Source organism: Marmota flaviventris, chromosome 16, assembly GCF_047511675.1.
Source record: "Marmota flaviventris isolate mMarFla1 chromosome 16, mMarFla1.hap1, whole genome shotgun sequence".
Lineage (NCBI taxonomy): Eukaryota > Metazoa > Chordata > Mammalia > Rodentia > Sciuridae > Marmota > Marmota flaviventris.
In genome coordinates, this window is record NC_092513.1 from 50028367 (window position 1) to 50043849 (window position 15483).

At 42.7% G+C, this 15483-nt stretch overlaps 1 pseudogene; it reads right to left on the reverse strand.

Moving 5' to 3' along the window:
• Positions 1-640: 640 nt before the first annotated feature.
• LOC114098708 (elongation factor 1-alpha 1 pseudogene) lies at positions 641-5788 on the reverse strand (annotated as a pseudogene).
• Positions 5789-15483: the final 9695 nt, after the last annotated feature.

Consider the following 15483-nt stretch of genomic DNA (forward strand, 5'->3'; position numbering starts at 1 on the left):
GCCTTGCCTGGATCTTATTGATGAGGAAACTGAGGCTAGGTGAGGCTGAATAACCAGTCCAGTGCTGCACAGCTGGCCAGGGCTGGGTCCAGCTCACCAGTGTGAGGAGTGACTTCTGTGCATGTTTGTCACTGGGCTGTAGGTCAGATGCTCATACTTTGTCTCAGTCTTCCATGTCACCCTGGGGAAGTGGTATAGTCACTTTCTAGGTTGCCATCACAGAGTATCAAAATCTGGACAGCTTAAAACAACAGAAATGTATCATCTCACAGTTCTATGGGCCAGAAGTCTGAAATCAAGGTATGGGCTAGATCATGTTCCCTCTGAAGGCTCTACGGTGGATCCCTCTGCCTCTTCCAGCTCCAGGTGTCAGCTCTAATCCTCGGCTTCCTTGGCTTATGGCCACATCACTCTAATCCCCTGGCCATCTCTCCATGTGTGTCTTACATCATCTTCCCTCAGTATGGGTTGAGCCCCAATTTTTTTTTTCTCATTAAACTTTTTGTTTTAATGGGTCTCAAAATTCTGTGACAGATTTTTGGTCAAGTTGTTTCCATTAAAAAGTACTGATTTTAAAAACTAATAACTTAAAACTACCACACACTAAAATTCAAAAATGGTCCACAAAACATTTTCCTTTCCTTCTGAAGGTTTTTATGATGCATTGTTATCATTAACCAGTCTTTTACTATTAAACTTAAATGGCCAATTGAGACAAACAGTTCTGAGATCATTCTTCCACCACTGATTAAGACTGGGGTGGCAGGTATTAGGGGTAATATTCATTTGGTCTTCTGAGCTTTCTGGGCAGACTTGGATTTAGTTCCCAAATAAAGCCTTCTTGTTCACTGCTTTGATGACACCCACAGCAACTGTCTGCCTCATATCTCGAACAGCAAAACGACCCAGAGGAGGATAGTCAGAGAAGCTCTCAACACACATGGGCTTTCCTGGAACCATTATCAACGATGGCAGCATCACCAGATTTCAAGAATTTAGGGCCATCTTCCAGCTTCTTACCAGAATAGCGATCAATCTTTTCTTTCACATTGCAAGCAATGTGAGCTGTGTGACAATCCAGTACAGAAGCATAGCCAGCACTGATTTGGCCTGGATGGTTCAGGATAATCACCTGAGCAGTGGAACCAGCTGCTTCCATTGGTGGGTCATTTTTGCTGTCACCAGCAACATTGCCACGTCAAACATCTTTGACAGACACGTTCTTGACATTGAAGCCCACATTGTCTCCAGGAAGAGCTTCACTCAGAGCTTCATGGTGCATTTCAACAGACTTTACTTCAGTTGTGACATTGACTGGAGCAAAGGTGACCACCATGCCAGGCTTGAGAACACCAGTCTCCACTCGGCCCACAGGGACAGTACCAATACTAACAATTTTGTAGACATCCTGGAGGGGCAGACGCAAAGGCTTGTCAGTTGGACGAGTTGGTGGCAGGATGCAATCTAAAGCTTCAAGCAATGTGGTTCCACTGGCACTGCCATCTTTACAGGTGACTCTCCATCCCTTGAACCAAGGCATATTAGCACTTGGCTCCAACATGTTGTCACCATTCCAACCAGAAATTGGCACAAATGCTACTGTAACAGGGTTGTAGCCAATTTTCTTAATGTAATGCTGACTTCCTTGGCAATTTCCTCATATCTCTTCTGACTGTAGAGTGGCTAGGTGGAATCCATTTTGTTAACACCAACGATTAGTTGTTTCACACCCAGTGTGCAGGCCAGAAAGAAGGGCATGCTCACGGGTCTGCCCATTCGTGGAGATACCAGCTTCAAATTCACCAATGCCAGCAGCAACAATCAGGACAGCACAGTCAGCGTGAGATGTGCCTATAATCATGTTTTTGATAAAGTCTCTGTGTCCTGGGGCATTAATGATAGTCACATAATACTTGCTGGTCTCAAATTTCCACCAGGAGATGACAATGGTGATACCACACTCACGTTCAGCTTTCAGTTTATCCAAGACCCAGGCATACTTGAAGGAGCCCTTTCCCATCTCAGCAGCTTCCTTCTCAAAATTTTCAATTGTTCTTCTGTCGATCCCACCACATTTGTAGATCAGATGGCCAGTAGTGGTAGACTTGCCCGAATCTACGTGTCCAATGACAACGATGTTAATGTATTTTCCTTTCCCGTTTGGCTTCGATTTAGCGGTGGCTTTCACGACACCTGTGTTCTGGCAGCAAACCCGTTGTGAAAAAGAAAAAGCCCAAATTTCTTTATAAAAAACACCAGCCCTTTGGATGAAGGGAAGCCATAATGTCCTTGTTTACACCTGTAAAGACCCTGTTTTCAAATAAGGTCACTGGGATGTCACAGGTTTAGGACTCCAGCACATCTTTTTAGGAGAATAGTTCAACCCTTAACAGAGGGTATTATGTCCACTCAACAGAGGAGGCAACTGAGGCCCAGAGAAGGTAAGTGACTTGCCAGCCATATAGATCATAAGTGAAAACATCAGGTCCAGCTACGGTCTATGCTCTTGCATCCTGGGAGTTGCTGGGTGAAGCTGCTTAGGGAAGGTTCCAAGGTGGCAGTGGTGTCCTCTGTTCCTGGGTTCTACTGCTCTGGAGGTCTTCGAATAGAGTGTTTGATATGTGGACATAAATCTCCAGCTTATCTGGAGGTGATGGGGGGGCTTTCTACACTATGCATTTGCCTCTCCCTTGACTCGACCTGACTCAGTGGGATCACATGGTGGCACCCACGTGGCCTTCAGACATTATCCAACACAGAGCAAAGCTCACTACCAAATGCTTTGGGTCAAAGCTCATTTATCAGAAGCCAAGCTGTGGTGGGAATCTGTGCATTTGGTAGCCAGGTGATCTTCCTCCAGCCAGGGGAAGCCGTGCCTCATCTGTGTCTAGCATGGCCTGTAGAGACCTTGGGATCTGCTGTGGCTAGACAGATATGTTGTCAAGTCTCTGCCTTTTATACAGCAGCGTTTCCTTCTTTTGATTTAGCTACAGAATCATTTACCACAACTGAGAGCAGAGCATCAGAGCAGCTGACGCAGTGGAGGACCTGAGGTGGTGCTGCGCCAATCGTGGGCCAGACATAGCCATGAACTGGCTGCAGTTTGAGGTAAGAAGGAGACTCTAGGAGCCCATGGAGGGTGGAGCCTTCCAGAGTGCTAGCAGCCCTAGAAGAGACAGGCAGCTTCTCCATCCCTGGAATGGCACAGTGGGACGAACCATGCTGAGGTGGTTTTGGGCACAGCTGGGATTTCATCCTGCACTGGTGGCACAGGACACTGTGAGAAGTTCCCTTGGGTTTCTCAGAGGTGCCTGCTAACAGCTGGACAGAGTAACAGTGGGAGGAATATCTGACAGGCTGTCTCTCCGGAAGGTGTGTCTTGGCCTGGCTTGTCTATGGCTCCCAGCTAGTAACCAGCACCTGTGTGTACCTTATGTACACATTTGCCATTGGTACTGAATCATGCCTTTTTGTTCTTGTTGTTTCCTTTCCATAAGGAAAAGCAAGTCTCTGTTTTATATCTAACTCATGGATTTCCTAGTCCCCTGCTCATGTCTTCAGTACACACAACCTTGTGTGTGGTGGTTCCCCACCCCAACTCCTCACTACGCAGCACAGCATCTGATGCAGCTTTTTGTGATGGTTGTTAACCATGGGCTCTTCTTTCCAAAATTGCTTGATGCAGATTCCATTGGCTCTTGGAAACCACCAATGTGCTCTAGAAGACCTTCCTGTAGGACTTTCCCAAAGACCTCTGTGCCATGCTTTGTAACAGTCACCAGTGGAATCCATCAGCAGATCACCTGTTTCCTAAGGTGGACACCAGCTTCCACCTCCACCCCCACCACACTGCAGAGTGGGATGAGGTGGGAGCAGGCAGTGACAGGTTCCAAAGCAGGCAGAGACAGGTTCCAAAGTGACTCCTTCAAGCACCTTGAACTCTGTGGTGAGACTGAAGCTCCAGGCTAGGCTAGGCCTGACGAGTGACTAGCCCAGCCCCTCTGAGCTCCTCTGTCCTGGCATCCATGGGGAAGGCTGGAATTATCCCAGTTTGCAGAAAAGGAAACAAATCTAGATGCTCCCAAGAGTTTCCGTGATTCACTCAAGGCTCCATGAGAAAAACCTGGATTAAGACCTAGGTCTTGAGGGCAAGCCTCTTCTTGTCACACTCCAGAGTGCGGATGAAGAGAAGTGGGCAAGAGGATAGAATGCTTAAAATCTTGTATAAATTACTTCTGAGAGGCCCTTTCTTATAGCTCCGCTCCCCCAGCCCATTAATGCACTGTCTCCTCATGATGCACCCGAACACTTTTGTTCTGCCCAAACTGTGGGACTGAGCTTCCCCAGGAAGACAGATGACTTCCTTCCCAGTTGGAGGGTTAGGGCAAGGGACAAGTGCACAGATGCTCAGAAGGCAATTATTGTCATGATTATGAGGGACACCTAGGCCAGTGGCAGGCACCTTCTGCCATCTTTAGATGTCCTTCCCACAGTCTCCATGCTGGACCACCAAGTCCTCTTGGCTCCTCCTTCCTCCGTCTCCCATAATCATTGTGTTGAATCACTGCTGCCACCAACCCTCCTTGGGGATCCCCAGAGCCCCTCATCTGACTTCAGGGCAAGCATCAGTAACTCCTGGGCCTTCCTCTGAGGAAGAACTCCACCAGGGTACCAGGGAGCTATTTCATCATCCCTCTCCCAGCCCTTTCTCCCTGCCAAAATGCGACCTGGCCCAGTGACCAGGCAGCCATCTGGCTCTGCCACAGCTAGGTCTTCAGGGGTCCCTGCAGACAAATGACAGGGCTTCGTCTACAACACTGCCTTCGCTCCCAGGCCTGAGTCTGGCACATGCAAGGCCTCTCTCCACCTGGCCTGGTGTTCCCTGGGCAACCTCAGGTTTCCTGTCCAAGAGCGGCCTTGGCAATAGCTTCCATTTTTTTTGTTGTTGTTGTTATTAATGGGGTGGGTCTAGTGGCTAAGGACCCTGGGGCCAGGCCTAGAGGGGACCCGCTTACAGCCAGTGGTGACAGATGATGGAGGCTGAGAAAGGCCCCGTGGACACCTACCTGACCCATCTCATGGGAGTGCTGTACTCTTCCTCACTCCTGGTTTGCCCCTCTCCAGGAACCCATCCTTCTCAGACTGGGCTGAGACTCATCTTCTTTTGGCTCCAGTGTTCCTAGAACAAAACAGAAAGGAAACAATGAGATAAGTCTGGGCCCATCCAGTAAATACAGATTATGTTCCTCTTCAGATCCTTTGTGAGAAGGGTTAGGAAAAGAAGGAAGGATGAACAAAGGAACTAAAAGGTAGCTTAACTCTTTGAGAAAGGTTACCCAACACCAACTGTCCGTGGGCGGACACTGGGACGACTGGTCCTGCCACACCCACCAGGAGGTTGTGAGACCCCCTTGCAGCCGTTGGACCAACGGATGGATGTGCGCGTGGGAGCCTCCTTCTGGCCTTGGCAGCACCACGCGGGGCGCACACAGAACCGGTACCTGAGAGGGGATGGGGGGGCGGGGCCAGTGGCAAGGTTGGAGCGGAGCCCCCAGGGAAGGAGGAGGAGGGTGAGGTCCATCCAAGGTGAGGCTTTGCGTTGGGCCTGATGTTCCGCGCGGCCCCACCGCCTTGGCCTCACTAGCTTTACCAGAGTCAACTTCAGTACCTCCTGGTTAGGGAACCCCCGTGCATGGCATTTCAGGTCTCTCATGACGATGCAGGATGCTATCATGACCATTTTCAAGTGCCTCCGTTCAGTTGTCTTCAAGAAATGGCCCCTGGGCATGTTCAGGCCTGCCAGACAGGTATCCTCGACAGATCCCGGGAACACCCTTTGCAGGCACCAGTGACCATGGCCATGGGAGGAGGTGCTTGTTCGGCATTTGACAGTTGTACTGTGGTGGCGGGTGGCTGGGCCTTACCGGGTCTGGAAGCTCTGGCTCCCTAGGCTATGCAAAGGAGGGGCGGGAAGGAGTGCACACTGCGTGCAGGGCCGCAGAGCATTTCCAGTCAAGGAGGCGCAAATCCAGAGCAGCTGGGGGCTCAGTGGGAGTGCTGGGGGCAGGTCACCTGGGATGTCAGCATACTTGACACGGGAGCAGGTAGTGGACACATAAGAGTTCACTGGAGCACTGGGGAAAGCACCTGGGATCTCAAAGGGTTGGAAATTTGCCGCAGCCCGGCTGGCCGGGCAAAATAGCTCGGGGGTGACGAACAACTTGTGTAGGTTGATACAGCAGGAATGGGAGCCCTTTATTGTAGGACAGGAGCGGTATTTATACATTCCACACAGCTTATCTTAATTAGCATAAACTAGATACATCAGTCAGCCAATAAGAAATCTCCACACTTAATGGCTCGCTGGTGTTACTTCACAAACCACTCCCTCTGGCATTTTGCCAGGCGCCATCCAGACTTGTTTAGAGACTCTAACATTTCTCTGGCAAAATGCCAGGCGCCATCCTGACTTGTTTACAGACTCTAACAGAAATTAGTACCAGGGCTCTTGTGAGGTGGGAGAGGATATCACGGGGCATCTGGGACCCAGACCCTGGGTCCGAAACTCCAGTTGGTAGTGCCCGTGCTGTTAACCACCTCCATTATCTTGGAGATCCGCTCTAAAGTTCCTGGGAGAAAGGGAGCAGTTAGAGTCTGTTTGGCTCCTTTGTTCTTTGGTGACAGCCTTAGGTTTCTTATCCAATAGTGGCCTTTGTAATAGCTTCCAGATTTTTTCTGTTACTAAAGAAGTCCACCACAGAATCTGTGCTTTCTCCTTTTGGTTCTCTGTGGACTCTGATGTTCTTCCCTGTGGGTTCACTCGGTCTGCAGAATCCCACCAAACAGCTGAGGAGGGTGTGTGGTGACATAGTCGGAAAGAGACCTCTAGAGACCAGTTTCAGAGAAGACGATCCACTTTATTATTGCATAGGCAAGCTTTTTATGCATAGTCAGTTACCAGGCAAATTTAGCTGAGGGTCGTAATAATCCAACGAGTTAGCAGCAAAGTTATGAGCAGCAACCAATGGGATAAAATGTCGGTGGCAAAAAGCAGAAGGAAAAGGAACAAGCTGTGCACGTGAAGGTGGCCAGGTTACCATGGTGATGGGACTAGTTCAGGGTCAGTGTTCCAAACCACAAATATCCAGACCAGACCTGTGTGCCGGGCCCTAAGAGTCCCTCACAAAGGCAACATAGGCTGCTTTCCAGCTCAGGGGCTCAACACTTCCCTGTTCCGCCCCTCCCTCCCTTTTTTAAAGTATCTGGTTGGATGTGTTGTGAGGATGCATGGGGCTAAGGTGACCTCCTTGGTGAGGATCATCAGGTGTAGAATAACCTGGAGACTGCAAAGGGCTGTCACTGTAGACTCTTCCCACCCTTCCTAGGATAGGAATTTTGTCTCCTCTTCACTGTCACCTCCAAATGGAAAAGCTGTTAATGAGCCCTAATGTGAAAAGAATGTTGCTGAGTTTTATAAAATTTAGGTGTTTTAAGTCTTGATGGTAGAAAGGACCCTTTTAATTTTATAGCCTGTAAGCACAAATGACACACAAATGAGGAAGGTGGAAAGCAGACCTCAGATCAGCAAGCAGCAGAGTCATCAATCGAATACATGACATGGCTCATTTTCGGGGTGGAAATATGGTGGCACGCTGAAGCATGGGTTTGGGTTATACAGGATTCATTTAGGGTGGGACAGGAGGGTGATTCCTAGGGCTTATTGTATTGGATTCAGCTGATCCATTAGGGTTGGGGGTTGGGTGCCAGTCAGGTGTGAGTTCTTTTTGTGTTCCTTCCCTCTGGTGAGGACCAGTCTTTTAAATGACAAAAACTTCAATTTTACCCCAACAAAGCAGGTGGGTCAACAGGTGCAGAGAGGAAATATCCTTGGACTTATTCTTCATATCCTTCATTCCAGACTCTGAAAGGGGATAATGAATTGGGGCGTTGATATAAAATATGGCTGCTTGCTGCTGAGAAGGGGTAACGTGGGGGGGGGGGCTTCCTCCTTTCAGAGTTCTGGGAGAGAAAATGGAGACCCTGGTGGTTGAGGCTGAAGAGATGTATATGTAGGAGGAGCCTCAAGATTGACTGAGTGAATTTCTCCTTTTCAAAAAGTTTGATGAAGAGTGTGGGAGGAGATGTGTCCTGGGAGGCAGCTTGGGTTGGGCAGGTCACCTCCCTAAGAAACTGTTTATGTACAGAAATTAAGAATAGGGAGAAGAAAGGTTTTATAAGAAGAATGAATATTAACTGATTTGCTAGTGTTGGGAAAACTATCGTGTCCCTTTCAAATTTAGGGTGCACTTTCATTGATCTTAGGAGTTCGGGTACTTTGAAGCATAGAAAGCATGATTAAACTTGGAACCATATTATTCTGATGTTTTGATCTTCTCCAGTCTGCTCAACAGATTGTATAGAACAGGAACAGAAATACAATCAGCAGTATAGTTAAAATGATTAATTCAGCAATATGTGTGGAAAAGTATTTAAAAAGGTTAAGGAAAGAGATTCCAATTTGGCCATATTGCCCCAAATCTATTCATTGTTAAAAGTAGGTGCCTTGGGCTGGGGTTGGGGCTCAGTGGTGGTAACGTACTTGCCTGGCATGTGTCAGGCACTGGGTTAAATTCTCAACACTGCATAGAAATAAATAAAATAAGGTCTATCAAAAACTAAAAAATTCACATATATAGAATATTTCATCCTCCAATGAGCAAATATACTTTCTTCTTAGAAGCACATGGATCCTTATCTAAAATGACCATATATTATGCCACAAAGCAATTCTTAGCAGATATAAAAATATTAATAATGGAATGAAATTAGAAATCAACGATAAAATAAGAAATAAAAACTACTCAAACACCTACTGAATGAACAATGGGCTGCAAAAGACACCAAGGATATTAAAAAATTTTTAGAGGTGAATGAGAACACAGATACAACATCTTGAAATCTCTGGGATACTAAGAAGGCAGTTCTAAGAGGAAAGTTAATTGCATGGAGTTCATTCCTTAAAAGAAGAAAAAGTCAACAAATAATTTAACATTACATCTCAAAGCCCTAGATAAAGAACCAATCTACTCCAAAAGCAGTAAAAGATAGGAAATAATTACAATCAGAGCTGAAAACAATGAAATTGAAACAAAAGAAACAATTGAAAAAACAAAAAGTCGGTTCTTTGAAAAAATAAAATTGACAGACCCTTAGCCATGCTAACAAAAGAGAAGGAGAGAGAAAACTCAAAATTATTAACATACTGATGAAAAAGGAAATATCACAACAGACACTACAGAAATACAGAAGATAATTACAAATTATTTTGAAAACTTATATTCTAATATAATAGAAATTATCAAAGGCATCCACAAATTTCTAGAGTCATGTGATTTGCCCACATTGAATCAGGATGATATGCACAATTTCAACAGATCAATTTGAAGCAATGAAATAGAAGACACCATCAGAAGCCAACCAACCAAGAAAAGCCCAGGGCCAGATAGATGCACAGCTGAGTTCTATAAGACCTTTAAAGAAGAACTAATACCAATACTCTTAAATTTATTTCAGGAAATGGAAAAAGAGGGAGCACTTCCAAACTCATTCTATGAGACCAATATCACCCTGATTTCAAAACCAGGCAAAGACATATCAAAGAAATAAAACTTCAGACCAATATCTCTAATGAACATAGGTGCAAAAATTCTCAATAAAATTCTGGCAAATCAAACACAAAATCATATCAAAAAGTTAGTGCACCATGATCAAGTGGGATTCATCCCAGGGATGCAAGGTTTGTTTATCACATCAATAGAATTAAAGATAAGAAACATATGATCATCTCGATAGATGCACTTGACAAAATACAGCACCTCTTCATGTTCAAAACACTAGAAAAACTAGGGATAACAGGAACATATCTCAACACTGTAAAAGCTATCTATGATAAGTCCTAGGCAACATCATTCTAAATGGAGAAAAATTGAAAGCATTCTCTCTAAAAGTTGGAATAAGACAGGGATGTCCTCTTTCACCACTTCTATTCAACATAGTTCTTGAAACACTGGCCAGAGCAATTAGACAAAAGAAGTTAAAGGGATAGAGATAGGAAAAGAAGAACTCAAATTAGTACTATTTGCTAACAATATGATCCTATAACTAGAAGACTCAAAAAATTCCACCAGAAAACTTTTAGAACTAGTAAATGAACTCAGCAAAGTAGCAGAATATAAAATCAACACCCATAAATCAAAGGCATTCTGTATATTAGTGATAAATCCTCTGAAAGGGAAATGAGGAAAACTACCCCATTTACAATATCCTTAAAAAAAACCACTTTGGAATCAACAAAAGAGGTGAAATACCCTACAATGGAAACTATAGAACACTAAAGAAAGAAATTAAAGAAGACTTAGAAGATGGAAAGATCTCCATTGTTCTTGGATAGGCAGAATTAATATTGTCAAAATGACTATACTACCAAAAGCACTCTACAGATTTAATGCAATTCCAATCAAAATCTTAATGACATTCCTCATAGAAATAGAAAAAGCAGTCATGAAATTCACCTGGAAAAATAAGAGATCCAGAATAGCTAAAGTAATCCTTAGCAAGAAGAGTGAAGCAGGTGGTATCACTATATCAGAACTTAAACTATCCTACAGAGCAATAGTAATAAAAACAGCATGGTTTTGGCACCAAAATAGACTTGTAGACCAATGGTATAGATAGAAGACACAGAGATAAACCCACATAATTATAGTTATCTTATATTTGACAAAGGCACCAAAAATGTACATTGGAGAAAAGGTAGCCTCTTCAACAAATGGTGCTGGGAAAACTGGAAATCCACATGCAACAAAATGAAATTGAGCCCCTATTTCTCACCATGCACAAAACTCAACTCAAAGTGGATCAAGGACCTAGGAATTAAACCAGAGACACTGCATCTATTAGAAGAAAAAGTAGGCCCAAATTTCCATCATGTCATATTAGGCCCCGACTTCCTTAATAAGACTCCTATAGTGCAAGAAATAAACTCAAGAATCAATAAATGGGATGGATTTAAACTTAAAAGCTTCTTCTCAGCAAAAGAAAGGTGAGGTGAATAGTCTCTACCTCTTGGGAGCAAATATTTACCACATGTATGTCAGATAGACCACTAATCTCTAGAATATATAAAGAACTCAAAAATCTTAACACCAAAACAACAACAACAAAAGTAACCCAATCAATAAATGGGCCAAGGAACTAAACAAACACTTCTCAGAAGAAAATATACAATCAGTGAACAAATATATGAAAAAATATTCAACATCTCTAGCAATGAGAGAAATGCAAATCAAAACTACTCTTTCATCTCATTCCAGTCAAAATGGCAGTTATTAAGAATACAAACAACAATAAATGTTAGGATATGGGGAAAAAGGCACACTCATACTTTGCTGTTGGGACTGCAAATTAGTGCAGCCAATATAGAAAGCAGTATGAAGAATCCTTGGAAACTGGGAATGGAACCACCAGTTGACCCAGATATCCCACTCCTCAGTCTATACCCAAAGGACTTAAAAATAGTATACTACAATGACACAGCCAAATCAATGTTTATAGCATCACAATTCACAATAGCTAAACTGTTGAACCAACTTAGATGCCCTTCAGTAGATGAATGGATAAAGAAAATGTGGTATATATACACTGTTGGGGTGCCGCAGTCTGGCTGGGCACAAAATCACGAGCCACTCAAGCAGGAACAAACTTTATTATTTTTTGAAACTGCCGCCAATGTCCGGTACGCGCCCGGGAAGATTTTCGATCCACCCACGCGGCCTCCTCCTGGACCCACAGAGAGCGCCCCTCCCCCGGAACTCCCTCCTACTGTACTTCCCCAACCAATGGGAACTCTCCAGGAGTCCCGTAGCCGGCCTGGGTGAACAGCAGGAGTCCAATATCCATATGAATGCAAATCTTAACATAATCATATCATCTCAATGGCTGGCTGGCGTCACCTTTCGACCAAAAATGCCATGCATCATATACTTGGCTCTTAGCATTGGGGGCCGTGATCAAGTCAAGATGGCGCCTGGCAGTTTGCCAGGAGGAGTGCTTTGTGAGGCAACGCCACCGAGCCATTAAGATGGTGGGGATTCCTTATTGGCTGATTGCTGTATCTGGATGGTGCTAATTGAGTCAAGCTGTGTGTAATCAGTTAGGTATATATAATAAAGCAGTTCCCGCTTCAACCTTCAAGTTGCTTGTCACCTCCTGATTATTTTGCCCAGCCGGACTGCGGCAATACACAATGGAATATTATTCAGCAATAAAAGAGAATAAAATTATGGCATTTGCAGGTAAATGGATGGAGCTGGAGAATATAATGCTAAGTGAAATTAGCCAATCCCCAAAAACCAAATGTTGAATGATTTCTCTGATTTAAGGATGCTGATTCATAATATGCTGTGGGGGTGAGGTGAGGTGCTGTGAGAGGATTGAATGAGGCAAAGGGAAAAGGGGAGGGAGGGTAAGGGAGGGTATAGGGGTAGAAAAGACAATGGAATGCAATGCTCATCATTACCCTAAGTACATATATGAAGACATGAAGGATGTGACTGTACTTTGTGTACATCCAGATATATGAAAAATTGTGCTCTATATATGTGTAATATGAATTGTAATGCATTCTATTGTCATATATAATAAATTAAAATTTAAAAAGTTAAGCAAACAGAAAAAAAGTTAAGCAAAAAGAAAAAAGGAGATGCCTTTGCATTAACCATGACAAGAACCTTAGAATGTAATTTCAACACATCCAAAGAAGCATCATGAAAAGGATCAAGCTCCCTTAGGTAATTACATACATTTTGCCATTGAAACTCAGTAGTATTATGTAGAACACTAGTAACACGAAATTGGGTAACATTATAAACACATTGAAGTCTCTGAGCCCATCCTAAATCTTGTTATTCTAGCCAAATAATAGAGTCTTTTGGTTGTTAAATTTTGCTTAAAAGTTCCTGAACAATTGTACTTGAGTTTGCCAAGTCTCAGTAAAATTATTTTGAAATTGCTGAAGGTAGATACAGAAGCAATTATCCCCACCAAGATAACAATGCCAACTATTAGCCATCAGAGAAAACATTACTAATTTTATAGGGAGCCAGGTGGTTACTGGCCTTTTGGGAATCATAACAATTTTTCCTGGATTCTACCATATAGCCCAATTGACATATTGTTGTAACATACAGTTTTCACATTTAACATAATATATATATATATATATATATATATATATATATATATATATATATATATATATATATATATTATATTTGAATAGACAATAAAACATAGGGACTTAATACACATGCTGTGAGGCAGAATTTCTTATGAAAAGAAATATTAAGATGGGTATCACTTTTAAACTTATTGTAATGAAAATCGCCATTCCCAGATTCAAAAAGGTCTGTTGTCTTCTTTTGCAGGACAACAGTGCCCGGGAGTCCAGATATCCAACAGGCCAAATTGGTGACCTGTTGGATATCTGCAAAAACCTCTGCTGACTATTTTTATAGTGAATAGAGGTTCCTAATCCTTCTGCTCCTATGCCAATCCTGGTGGATATTTTTAAGTCCTGTGAGTAAGGGAATAATTTTGGGGGGCTTTCCTATATCTGATGTGTGCTGTAATTGGAATAGTTAGGCTTTGGGGCTAAAATGTCAATTTGAGGAGTTAGGAAGATTAAGGTACAGAGGCCAGTTTAGTTTAATTTTGGTAGGCAGGGACAAATATGAGGTGTGTAAAGGAAAATATCCTCAGAATTCAGGGTCCATCAGGGCTGTTGGACTGAAATAAGTGTTAAGTCTTAAATTTCATTAAAAAAACTATTGTCTTTTCTTTTTAAATGCCTGACTATGGCTGTATTTTGGTTATAACTGTTTTGCTAGGTGTTCAAGACCAACCTGGTCAAATTGACCTTGTTCCTATCTGCTGTGAAAAGTCAACTGAGTTTCCACAGGGTCACTCTTGGGGAACTTGAGAGCAGCTTCAGGGATGTCTCCCTTCTCAAATGGCCCTCCTCTTTGCAGCAAGTTCACTGATTGGCTTTCCATTCTTCAGTGGTTCATTAATCTCCCTGACTGGGGGTCATTTCGCCCAGAGTTGAAAAGTTCCTGGAGGAGTTCCCTTCTTCCCTGGGTTCAGGCCGAGTCAGTCAGCAGGAGCCAAACCAGTGTTTGGGGGCTCTTTTATTTTAACCTTAATCTTTAACCCTTGTCCTTAAACATTCAGCAAGCCAGTCTCACCAGTCACTTATTAAAGTAAGAGTACTGGGCTTTAACTTCGATGTCTATAACCTTAGAGTCATTTACTCCTTTTATTTTTGGGGGGTCTGTATTAGTGCTAGAAGTTAGCTTTGTATCTGTTTTTTAGCTGATGGCTTATTATCTCAAATTAACCCATGTTGTTTCTTCTTGAAGCAGTACCTTTGCAAAATATTGACAGGCAACATTTTTAGAATTTACAAGGAAAATACAAAGTTAAATTAATGAGTAAAAACATATTCAGTTTGTGTAAGAGCTATTTGAATTTTGGCTGAATTATCACAGCAATCTTTACAACAAAAATTAATCTTTTGAACACTACTTTAGATGAGCTAAAGTTTGGCCTACTTTGGAGTCATCCTGACATGCAGTAAGGTGAGAGGCAGAGCCTCAGGTAAGGTAGGGGTCTTCACAAATTTTAGGTGAAATGTTCTAGTCCTGAAGCTAATCTGCCTCTTTCTTAAATATCACTTTACAAAGATTACCTGTTATTTCCTGAGTATATATGAAATTAGCTAATACAATATAACATTATATTTAAATTATGAATCAAAGAAAGGCTGAGAGAGCTCTTAACCTTCTTTTTATGTGGAAATGTGGCAAAATGCTTTCATGTTTCACAATATTAATCTTTACACAGATTAGGCTCTCCTTATCATTTAGAAATACATTTACATTTTTTAATGTTAAAAGTACTTTTTTAAAAGTAGCATAAGGTTCAGGTTTGATTACAGAACATTAAATGATATAAATAAATCCCCAGTGAAATTTGTTATTCTTATAAGTCTAAAACTACCATTACAGACAACTTTAGTTTGGAGAACATCAGCTTGATAAAAATGTTATTTTAAACCTCGTGCTTTAAAGACTTGTATAGCAGAAGATATGAACATATTTAGTATGTTATACTGATGTTTTTATATTAATTAAGCTTAGCTTGTAAAGGAAAATTTAGTCTCTGTAATGTAGTATAATACTCAAAAATACCAGTTGTTGTGTAATCAGTGTTGTGTAGTCCCTAATTCCTTCAAGACTATTTGCTTTAGAGAACAAAACTTATCAGACACAATATTAAGAGTTGCCGCAGTCTGGCTGGGCACAAAATCACTAGCCACTAAAGCAGGAACAAACTTTATTTCCGAACTCCCACAAACGCCACCCA